This window comes from Macaca fascicularis, chromosome 8, assembly GCF_037993035.2.
Source record: "Macaca fascicularis isolate 582-1 chromosome 8, T2T-MFA8v1.1".
NCBI classification, from domain to species: domain Eukaryota; kingdom Metazoa; phylum Chordata; class Mammalia; order Primates; family Cercopithecidae; genus Macaca; species Macaca fascicularis.
This window is the reverse complement of record NC_088382.1, coordinates 59536511-59549763: the sequence shown is the minus strand read 5'-3', so window position 1 is coordinate 59549763 and position 13253 is coordinate 59536511.

The following is a 13253-nucleotide window of genomic DNA, read 5'->3' as shown; positions in this document are numbered from 1 at the left end:
TAACTACATGTTCCTATAGAATTCACCCTCTGCCATCAATTCTGGCATTTAAAAAGCCTCTGCACCAGGAATGACTGAGACAATAGGTGGCATCAAGTTGTGTGATTTTGTGGAGATTTGGAATTATTTCTATCTCTGGACTTGCAAAACCTCCAAAATTTCCAGCTTTTCCTACTAGATATAATTTTTCTACAGATCTTAGCTAACACTCCCATCTGGGGCTCCCCAGAAAGACCTCTCATGCCACAGGGGGAAACAAATTCAGCAAGCATGACATGCCTGCCAGGATCTAGCTCTCGGACCTTTCTTCTCTCAGATCAGGAAAGCGAAATAACATGAAGAGCATGTGTGTGGGCTAACCCTGGTCCATCATGATGACAGGCTTCTCCCGCCCAATTGGAATAACAGTTTATCTTAAAGTTCTACATCCCTACTATTACCACAGTGCTTTCAAAAGCCTCTCTTCTTTCTCTTTTTTAAAAAAGTCAATTTGTTTAAAAAATTCCTTCTCACTACTCACAATAGCCAAGATATGGAATCAACCTAAGTGCTCATGAATAGATGAATTGATCAAGAAAATATGTGTGCATATACACAATGGAATATTGTGTACATATACACAATATACATGCACATATATCATTCAGCCATAAAAAGGACGAGATCCTTTCATTTGCAACAACATGGATGGAATTGGAAGACATTATGTAACTGAAATAACAGACACAAAGAGACAAATATCACATCTTCTCACTCATATCTGCGAGATTAAAACAAACAAACAAACAAAAACTAGTGTTAAGTAGCACAATAGGATGAGTATAGTTAGTAATAATTTATTGTGTAGTTTGAAATAACTGAGAGGAATTGAAATGTTCCTAACACAAAGAAATGATAAATGCCTGAGATGATGGATCCATCAACTATCTTGATTTGATCATGACGCATTGTACATATGTATCAAAACACCACATGTACCCCATAAATATGTACAACTGTCATCTACCTATAATAATCAGAAATAAATTTTTTTTTAAATCCTGCACTGGGCCAGATGTGGTGGCTAACACCTGTGATCCTAGCACTTTTGGGAGACTGAAGCAGGCAGATCACCTGAGGTTAGGAGTTCAAGGCCAGCCTGACCAACATGGAGAAACCCCGTCTCTACTAAAAAAATACAAAATTAGCCAGGCATGGTGGTGCATGCCTGTAATCCCAGCTACTTGGGATGCTGAGGCAGGAGAATAGCTTGAACCAGGGAGGTGGAGGTTGCAGTGAGCTGAGATGGCGCCATTGCACTCCAGCCTGGGCAACGAGAGTGAAACTCCGTCTTAATTAAAAAAAAAAAAAAAAAAAAAAAAAAATCCTGCTCTAGTTTTGCTGAATTGATATAAAGAAATAGATTGTATACATGACATTTTTCTTCATAAAATAAACGTAAAACATATACATATACACCCACACAACATGAAATATCTATCCAAATCTACATCTGGATATCAATATATGGCCCAGTGAAGTCAACCTGTGCTGACTCACCACCAACTGAAGAAGTAGAACATTACCATTTACTTACGCCTTCCCTATTTATTTCAGGTCTCAATCTTGTTATTATGTTTATTATTCCCTTTGTTAAAACATATTTTAAACACATATGAGAATATTTTAAAACATACATTATTCAGTTTAGCTTGTGATTGGGCATTATAAAATTACTATCATATTGAATATAACTTTCTATAACTTTAATTTTTCTTTCAATATCATGATTCTAAACATTTATCTACATATTTTTTGTACTTGAACATTATTCATTTTTTTTGTAATGTTTACTTCTCTGTTTCATTCTATTTTGTAAGTTATATATACACAGCTCTGATGATTGACATTTGGGTTGTTCTCCATTCTTGGTGTTTATGAACAGTACAATTAAGAATATTTTTGCACGTTTTACAAATTGGTCCAAATTGCTTCATAAATTGGTTTTATACTTAAACTCACAGAAAACTACCTAGTCTTGGCCAATCTAGTAAAATAATATCTTACTTGGTTCATTATATCACTTACCTGAATATCATTAAGTTTACTTTTATATGTTTATATATGTTTATATAGTACTATTACTTTTGCTGAGAAATAGTAGCTCACATATTATGCCAACTTTTATAGAGTTGTTTTTCCTGTATACTTTTTAAGAATTTTCACATATTCTGAATGTGAATCAATGTGTTTGTAATAGGCATTGCAAATATCTTTTGTCATTTTGTAGTGTGATTTAGCTTTTTTCTTTTTCTAAGATCATGAATAGGATTTTATATGTTTTCTTCTAAATGTTTAAAGCTTTGACTTTCAGATGTAAGTGTTTGATTTGGCATATAGTGTAAGGTAATACATTTCCTTCATTTTTCCATATGGAAGTTTTATTTTATTTGTGCTTTATAGATATTTATTGTACCAGAATATACAACAATAATGAACCCTAAGAGTATGCTTGCTGAATTTTTATACACAGGTATAGTTTTGTAGTTACTACTAAGTTACACAAATGTAATCATCTAACACAAAAAGCATTCCAACAGTCAAAAGTTTATCCAATGTCCATTTCCAGTCAATACACATCCCTGCTCCATAATCACTATAATATCTTAATCAATTATGTGTGCAAAATCTTACACTTATTTTTGTTAATGAAGTCATACAATATGTATTCCTTTCTATCTTTTCCTCTAAATAAAAGTCTGTGCTCCTGGTGGGAGCCAGAGGTACCTCGGACTTAGTACAATTTTAGTTCTTTTCAAAGACCTTCACTATATTCTCAAATCATTCATTTCCTTTATTGCAGGGTGAGAGCACATACAGGAATACTACATGGAATTTTTCAGCAACCTATGCCATCCTCATAATAATCTGGCCTATACTATCAGAGAAATGTGCTTTACCAATTTCTCACTCGTATTTTATTGAAAACAGTATATATTTGATGTTTAGGGCAGAAAAAATTGAAGAAATATTGAGATGATGGGAGTGAAAATCACAATGTGTATGTATTAATGTGTACACATATTCTGTATTCTAAACTGCATCTTACATACCCAAAGGTTCAGCAGTTGGAACTCCATAAACAACAATTCTCCTTGCTGTACATGTATGGACTTATATAGCCTTTTAAATTACTGAGCTTTTACTTCAAATTCTAGTCTTTCCTGTGGGGATTGTTGCTTCACACACCTATTAACATTCACCCCAAACTGTAGTGAGGTCCCACAAGACATCTGTCTCCTCCCCATTCCTATATTTCTCCCTGGAGGGTATATAATGCAAACTTCAGGTCTTCTCAAAGCATTGTGAATAGTCTACCGTTAATTAAAATTTCATTATTAGATTGTAAAGTTAAGGTAGACTTGAATAATATTTAATCAAGCTTATAAATTAAAACAAATCAGGATCATAATTACAGTTTCCATAACACAGAATTTTTTGCAACATGCTTCGCCTAATGGAAGAAAACTTTGTACTCCCAATAAAGTATATATATTTCAATAGAACATAGACTACCACATTATAGACAGAAAGAGAGACTGAGCAACCTACAGGCGGGCAGCTCTATTCAATACCCACACCCCTATGAACACATAAATACTACGGAATCTACATTTTGCAACAGGACAGGAAAGAAGCTGTGGCAAGTGGGGCGGCGTGAAACCTGAAAGCCCTGCTTGCTTTCTCACGTGGCAGACTTGTAGCCTGGGGCAAGTTCTTAGCCCTGCTGACCTGCTTCCTGGAAATGAACTTGGTGCTGTTGGTGGGGGGCGGGCATGATGGGAGTGAGACTGGTAATTTGGACTTCATGGGAACTGGGAGACGTCTGTAACTGCTGACTTTCCCCTACTTTCCTGGTGATATGCAAGACACAGCAGAGACAGCCATAATCCTCCTGGGAACAAAATCCAGTGGCCTGAGTACAACACCCCTATCCCCCACAGCAGCGACAGCAAACCCCACTCAAGGAGAGCCTGAGCTCAGACATGCATAATCTTGCCTCCACCTGATGGCATTTCTCTATCCACCCTGGTAGTCAAAGACAAAAGACATAATCTCTTGAGAGCTCTAGGGCCCCACCTAATCCTCCCTGTACATATGCAGATGATGATCTCTTGAAAGTTCCCTCTGCTGAAGGCCAACAGTCACAAAACTATTGTAATAAAACTACAACTAAGGACCCTCACAGATACCACTTCACTCCCCTGCCACCTCCACTGGAACAGGTGCTGGTATCCATGGCTAAGAAACCTGAAGACAGTTCACATCACATAGCTCTGTGCAGACACTCTCCAGTGCCTGGAGCCTGGTAGCTCCGGTGGGTGGCTAGATCCAGAAGAGAAATAATAAACACTAAAGTTTGGCTCCCAGGAAGCCACATCCCTAGGAAAAGGTGGAGAGTGCTATTTCAAAGGAGCACCCCATGGGACAAAAGCTTCTGAACAACAGCACTTGAGCCCCAGATCTTCCTTCTGACATAGTCTACATAAATGAGAAAGACCCAGAAAAACAATTCTGGTAATGTGGCAAAACAAGGTTCTTTAACACCCCAAAAGATCACACTAGCTCACCAACAATGGATCCAAACCAAGAAGAAATCTCTGAATTGTCAGAAAAAGAATTCAGAAGGTCAATTATTAAGCTAATCAAGAAGGTACCAGAGAAGGGTGAAGTCCAACATAATGAAATCAAACAAATCATGCAAATATAAAGGGAAAAAATCTTCAGTGAAATAGATAGCATAGATAAAAAACAGTCACAACTTCTAGAAATGAAGGACACACTTGGAGAAATGCAAAATACACTGGAAATTCTCAGCAACAGAATTGAACAAGCAGAAGAAAGACATTCAGAGCTTGAGGACAAGGTTTTAGAATCAACCCAATCCAACAAAGGCAAAGAAAAAAGAACTAAAAAATAAACAAAGCCTCCCAGAATTTTAGAATTGTGTTAAATGACCAAACCTAAAAATAATTTGTATTCCTGAGGAAGAAGAAAAATATAATAGTGTGGAAAACATATTTGAGGAAATAATTGAGGAAAACTTCCCTCAACGTGCTAGAGACCTAGACATTCAAATACAGGAAGCCCAAAGAACACTTGTGAAATTAATTGCAAAAAGATCATTACCTAGCCACATAGTCATGAGGTTATCTAAACTCAAGATGAAAGAAAGAATCTTAAGAGCTCTAAAGCAAAAGCACCAGATAATCTATAAAAGAATACCTATCAGATTAACAGCATATTTCTCAGCAGAAATCCTATAGGCTAGAAGGGATTGGGGCCATGTCTTCAGACTCCTTAAACAAAACAATTATCAGTCAAGAATTTTGTATCCAGTGAAGCTTCATAAAGGAAGGAAGCATACAGTCTTTTTCAAAAAAACAAATACAGAGAAAATTCGTCCCTACCAAGCCCGCACTACAATAACTGCCAAAAGGTATTCTAAATCTTGAAACAAATCTTTGAAATACACCAAAATACAACCTCCCTCAAGCACAAATTTCACAGAACATATAAAATAAAAAGTTTTTTTTTTAAAAAAAAGGTATTCAAACATTCAAATAGCACAATGAATAGAATAGTACCTCACATGTCAATACTAACATTGAATGTAAATGGCCTAAATGTTTCAATTAAAAGACACAGAATGGTAGAATGGATAATAATTCACCAACCAAGTATTTGCTGTCTTCGTAAGACTCACTTGATACATAAGGACTCACATAAACTTAAGGTAAAGCAGTGGAAAGTGATATTCCAGGCAAATGGACACAAAAGTCAAGGAGGAATAGCTATTCTTACATTAGCCAAAACAAACTTCAAAGAAAGTGTAGTTAAAAAAGACAAAGAGGGACATTATATAATGCTAAAAGGACTTGTCCAACAAGAAAATATCACAATCCTAATACATATGCACCTAACACTGGAGCTCCAAGTTTTGTAAAACAATTACTACTAGACCTAAGAAATGAGGTAAACATCAACACAATAATAGTGGGGTACTTCGATACTCCACTGACAGCACTATCAAGTATCAAGACAGGTATCAAGACAGAAAGTCAACAAAGAAACAATGGACTTAACAAGTATTTACAAAACATTCTAATCTAACAACTGCAGAATATACATTCTATCCATCAGCACATGGAACATTCTCCAAGATAGACCATATGATAGCCATAAAAAAGTCTCAATAAATTATAAATAATTAAAATTATATTAAGTACTCTCTCAGAGCAGAGTAGAATAAAACTAAAAATCAACTCCAAAAGGAATCCTCAAAACCATACAAATACATGGAAATTAAATAACCTGCTCTTGAATAATCATTGCGTCAACAATGAAATCATGGTGGAAATTTAAAAAATTATTTAAACTGAATGATAATTGTGACACAATCTATTAAAACTTCTGGGATACAACAAAGGCAGTACTAAGAGGAAAGTTCATAGCCCTAAATGCCTGCATCAAAACATCTGAAAGAGCACAAATAGAAAATCTAAGGTCACACTTCAAGGGACTAGAGAAACAAGAACCATCCAAACCCAAACGTGGCAGAAGAAAAGAAATAACAAAGATCACAGCAGAACTAAATGAAAGTGAAACAAACAAAAAATAAAAAGAAAGATAAATGAAACAAAAATCTGGTTCTGTGAAACAACAAATAAAATTGATAGATCATTAGTGACATTAACCAAGAAAAGAAGAGAGAAAAGCCAAATAAGCTCAATTAGAAATGAAAGGGTAGATATAACAATGGATACCACAGAAACATGAAAGATCATTCAAGGCTACCATGAACACCTTTCCACACATAACTAGAAAACCTAGAGGATATGGGTAAATTTCTGGAAATATATAACCCTCCTAGATTAAACAAGGAAGAAATGGAAATTCTGAACAGACCAAAAACAAGAAGCAAAATTGAAATGGTAATAAAAAAGAATTGCCAACACAAAAATGTCCAGGACCAGATAGATTCACAGCTTAATTCTATCAGATATTCAAAGAAGAATTGGTATCAATCCTATTGACACCATGCCAAACAACAGAGAAAGATGGAATCCTCCAAAAATCATTCTGTGAAGCCAGTATCACTCTAATCCCAAAAAAATCAGGAAAGGACACAACACAAAGAAAGGAAACTACAGACGAATATCCCTGATGAATATAGAAGCAAAAATCCTTAACAACGTACTAGCTAACTAAATCCAACAATATATCAAAAAACTAATCCACCATGATCAAGTAAGTTTATACCAGAAATGCAGGGACAGTTTAACATCCACAAGTCAATAAATGTGTTACACCCCATAAACAGAATTAAAAACAAAAATCACATGACTATCTCAATAGACACAGAAAACTCATTTGACAAAATCCAGCATTCCTTTATGATTAAAACCCACAGCAAAATTGGCACAGAAGGGACATACCTTAATGTTATAAAAGCCATCTATGACAAACCCACAGCCAACATAACACTGAACAGGGAAAAGTTGGAAACATTCCTGCTGAGAACTGGAACAAGACGAGGATGCCCACTCTTACCAATTCTGTTCAACATATTACTGGAAGTCCTAACCAGAGTGATCAGATAAGAGAAAGAAATAAAGGGCATCCGAATCAGTAAGGAAAAAGTCAATGAGTCACTGTTTGCTGATGATATGGTTATACACCTAGAAAACCCTAAAGACTCATCCAAATGGCTCCTAGAACTGATAGATGAATTCATCAAAGTTTGAGGATACAAAATCAATGTACACAAATCAGTAGTTTTGCTATACACCAACAGCAACCACGCTGAGAATCAAATCAAGAACTCAACTCCTGAAAAAAAAAATGATGTAAGAATATACCTAACGAAGGAGTTGAAAGAACTCTCCAAGGAAAACTGCAAAACACTTCTGAAAAAAAATCATAGACGACACAAACAAATGGAAACATATCCCATGCTCATGGATGGATAGAATGAATATTGTGAAAATGACCATACTGCCAAAAGCAATCTACAAATTTAATAAAATTTCTATAAAAATACTACCATCATGTTTCACAGAACTTGAAAAGGCAATCCTAAAATTCATAAGGAACAAAAAAAGAGCCCACATAGCCAAAGCAAGGCTAAGCAAAAAGAATAAATCTGGAGGTATCACATTGCCTGACTTCAAACTATACTATAAGACCAGTCACCAAAACAGTATGGTACTGTCATAAAAATAAGCACGTAGACCAATAGAACAGAATAGAGAACACAGAAATAAACTCAAATACTTACAGCCAAATGGCCTTTGTCAAAGCAAACAAAAACATAGTGGGGAAAGGACACCCCTTTCAACAAATGGTGCTGGGATAATTAGCTAGCCACATGTGTGGGAATGAAACTGGATCCTCATCTCTCACCCCATACAAAAATCAACTCAAGATGGATTAAGAACTTAAATCTAAGACCTGAAACTATAAAAATTCTAGAAGATAACATGGGAAAAACTCTTCTAGACATTGGCTTAGGCAAGGATTTCCTGAGCAAGAACCCAAAAGCAAATGCAATAAAAACAAAGATAAATTGCTGGTACTAAATTAAACTAAAGAGATTTTGCATGTCAAAAGAAATAGCAAAGTAAACAGACAACCCACAGAGTGGGAGCACATCTTCACAATCTATACTTCTGACAAATGACTAATATCCAAAATTTAAAACAAACTCAAATAAATCAACAGGAAAAAAACAAACAACTCCATCACAATGTGGGTTAAGGACATGAAGAGATAATTCTCAAGATAAACAAATGGCCAACAAACGTATAAAAAAATGCTCAACGTCACTAATTATCAGGGAAATGCAAGTCAAAACCACAATGTGATACCACCTTACTCCTTGAAGAATGGCTATAATCAAAAAATAAAAGAAAGTAGATGTTGGCATGGGTATGGTAGAAAGGGATCACTTATACAGTGTTGGTGGGAATGTAAACTAGTACAACTACAGAAAACTGTGGAGATTCCTTAAAGGATTAAAAGTAGAATTACCACTTGATCCAGCAATCTCACTGCTGTGTATCTACCCAGAGGAAAAAAAAAAGTCATTATTCATAAAAACATACTTGCACATGCACATTTATAGCAGCACAATTTGCAACTGAAAAATATGGAACCAGCCCAAATGCCCATCATTCAATGACTGGATAAAGAAATTATGGTGTATATATACCACGGAATACTATTCAGCCATAAAAGGAATGAATTAATGGCATTCACAGCAACCTGGATAGAACTGGAGACTATTATTCTATGTGAAGTAACTCAGGAAGGAAAAACAAACATTGTATGTTCTCACTCATAAGTGGAAGCTAAGCTATGAGAATGCAAAATCATAAGAATAATACAATGGACTTTGGGAACTCGCAGGAAAGCGTGGGAGGTTGGTGAGGGAAAAAAGACTATGCATTAGGTACAGTATACACTGCTGGGGTTATGGGTGCACCAAAATCTCAGAAATCATGACTAAAGAACTTACTCATGTAACCAACCATCACCTGTTTCCCAAAAACCAATTGAAATTAAAAATAAAATAAAATGTAAACAAAGGCCACGTAGCTGAGGACTGATCCCGCCAACTGCCCTTCCTTGGAGCTCTCTTCCTCTGGTGCTATGTTTTCTGTCAGTTCCCAGCACACTTACAGGCAGTCTCCTGTGCAAACTTTCACATGGCTATCAAGGGCTCTATCCCTCACATATGCCCCTTACACTTCTGGGCCCCACAGACTTTTGGAGGGCAAGAAAATACCAGTTAAATCTCTTTTCTTTTATCCTGATGTTAGAGAATATGCCCAGCCTTTATCTCTTGGATTTGTCATGGGGCAGGGTGGGGTCAGATACTAGTGCACTGCATCCCCAATGCACAGGTCCATGCTATTAGTAATCTCTGTGTGGCTCCTTTTTCTAGACCTAAAGTGAAATGAACAAACAAAACCTGACCTCTTATCTCTCCCTTCAGTGGTCAGATCTGAGACTTTGGCATGGCAATATTGCATTTTCCAAAGAAATGATTTCAATAAGCAGATCTCCATTATACTGTCTACCATTTTGTATCTTCTTTTTGGGCTTGACAGTCCCTGAGATGGTTCTCGTCCAATTACTTTGAAATTTCTGCATCATGGTGCTAAACATCCCTTTGAACTTTCACCGTGTTTTGAATTTTGGTACCTTAGCCTCAACTTCCATTAATATCCTCTTATAGGGAATTCATATTGAGATATTTCTCTAAACATGCAACTATTTCACCTAGTATGTTCTCACACTTAAATTCAAAATTAGTGAAATTAATTCATCATTTTATAGCAAAAGGAAGGAACTCTTTCATTACACTTTTCTTAGAGTTCAGAGTTTTAGACATGAATAAGGCTGTCAGGTTCAGGCTCTGACAAACCGGGTCTTGGAGAGAACTTTGCAGTTTGGCTTGTTATGCTAATTGAAGTGAAACAGCATTTTGCATATTTAAAATCATGTCCACTAATTTCTCTAACAGGTTTTCCAGTATTCAGACCACTTCCAGTTCTGTTCTTCACTACTCTACCCAGCATAACACAAAGTAGAAGTGAAATGATTCCAGGTGTAAATATAGGCCTGTATTTCACCTCATGACTGGAACTTTCTGTTGAGGGAATTATCTTGTAGCTAATTTCTGCCATCCTGTTCCAATAGGAAGCTGAGAGTTGACTACATCTATGGGCCTTCCAGTGTTACGGTCTGGTCGTTACTTCAAAGAAGAGATATAAAGTGCTTCCAAATGGCTCATCCATCACACAGTTATCAAGAACCAATTAACAGCAATGCAACAACACATTGGTAAGATTTGTTTTGGAGTTTGTTGTTGTTGTTTTTAAATCTAAATCCAATTTCTAAACTTCAAGAGATTATTCTAGTGGTGGAAAGAGAAATACAAATAGACAAGTTCTAGTAAAACATGGCAAGTGCTATAACACAGATATGAATAGAACGCTATGGGAGTGAATAAATGTGGAGGAGCTCACAGTGCTTGGAGAAGAGAAGGTAACATGTTACTTACTAGATTGAAGGAGGAATGAAAGAGTCATGTCAGTCAGTTGGGGGTAAAAGTCACCTGATTGTGATTTTCAATTCATTTGAAACAGTGACTGCATCCAAAATATCTGTCAGAAAATATTCATATATTTTATTTAAAAAGCATAAAGCATATGTCATTTTATTTAAGGGAATCTAGAATATCAATTGACTGAAAAATCACAGTTCTTTGTGTTTTGTTATTCTTTTGAAGCGTCTGATACACTCAGAATTACTTTGTGGTTTTGTATTTGTAACTAAACGCAATGTATTCTTGCATCCTAACATGCTATTACCTGTACTTTTAGATTTTTGGTATTTATTTCCCAAATCACTGAAGGACATTGGACATGCTCTTCTTCACTCTGACTCCATCAATCAACTTTGGTTTCTTGACTACCAGGTATTTACCCCACAGCATCTTCCTTCTCTCTGAATTGTGGAATTATGTTAACAATTTCCCTAGGGATAAGTATAAAATCTCCATTTAAAACTGACTTAATTATATTTTAAGTTAGTACAAGAAGTGACCATACGTTAACTCTATTCAAAACACTTGTGTATCAGTGGTCAGATTTAAATTTTCATAGTTAGGGAATTATTAGACAACAAAATTGTGATGAATAAGAGTAGCTATTTCTTGATAAATGATCAGAGACTGATTACAGCTACTATATTTCTAGTAGTGATCCTTTAATAACACAGGATATAATTTTCTCTTCAAAGTCATGAAGTATTCTTAACAGACCATTTCAAGTCTGGTTCCATAAGAATAAGTACCAAAAATATTTAGAGTTGGTGACCATGATCTTATACATTACATGAATGCTGAGAAGAAAAAAGATTTATGGGCCATCTGATTGCATATAAATGAATTGCAATATAGATGAAAGGAAGCAAAGACATCAGTCATACACAATATAAATAATATGTCCTAGTAGCTAATCACCATTTATTGGCCTTGAGTTCACTGATATAGGTCATCTTTACATATTGTTGTAGAGTAAAATTTACAAGTCATGTCAATAGTCAGGCATATTCAACATTCATCCACTCATTTAGCAAATATTTATTGAGCAGTGTACCTGGGTGATGGAAATGAAATACGAATAGACATGACCTATCCTTTAATAATTTTTAGGGCAGAGGTATTCAAATATTCATTTTATGAAACATTACAACTGGGAGAGCACATGGGGCAAGCTGGCTCTTCACTCTAGTGTAAATTACAGGAAAAAGAATCTTAACCACTTTGTCTTGGAAATGGCTTGCAAAGCATGATGCGTGCTTACAAGAGAACATGAGTTTTACATGACTCATAAGGTTAAGGGTAACACAGGTATTACCTGTATTATATGTTTACCCCCATCCCTCAGGTGAAAACATATGGCCATATATCAAAGGATCACATTTTATCCCACAAATATATACAATTTTTATCTATTAGTTAAAACTAAAAAGAAAATGGAAAGCACACAGATGCCAATGACATTTTTATTTCCCCTCCATTCCCCCCAAAAACGTAAGTGGTAAGTCTATGTAATTGGAACATAGAATTATATGATTTAGAGATTCAAAGAAAAACTGAGGAGAAAACTGGGAACCATATTGTTAAGAACTTTTCTATCATAGTTAGCTGTTTAATCCATATATTTTAAACAATGGAGAATTTCTTAGGAATTTAAATGAGGTAATGCCATGGAATTTCCTCGTCTCCTTCTAGTAGAGGTGTGCGTGATAAAGCAAGTAGGGTGGGAAGCTTGGTGGCGAGGCAAGAACGCAGATAGACAAAAGGATTGGGGTGCTGACTTTGTGATTCTGTGGGGTGATCCACCCTGTGCAATGGGGAGGAGGAGGGACCATTAGCATCGAACATGAAATGAAACACTGAAAATACAAATGATCCTCATATGTGACCTGGAATTTTGGATATCAATATTTATTTGTATGCATTTACATACTTTCTATATATCAACTCTGGTTTCAAGTTTATTTATAGATGGGCATTATCTAAATCACTGACTCCTGTTTTCTGCTCTAAATATTTAGGTAATGCTGGGCCCCCTGAGAATTATAGCACCCCCTGGCTTGAGCTTCACTGGCTTTGGAGTTATATTTTCTCATGTTGG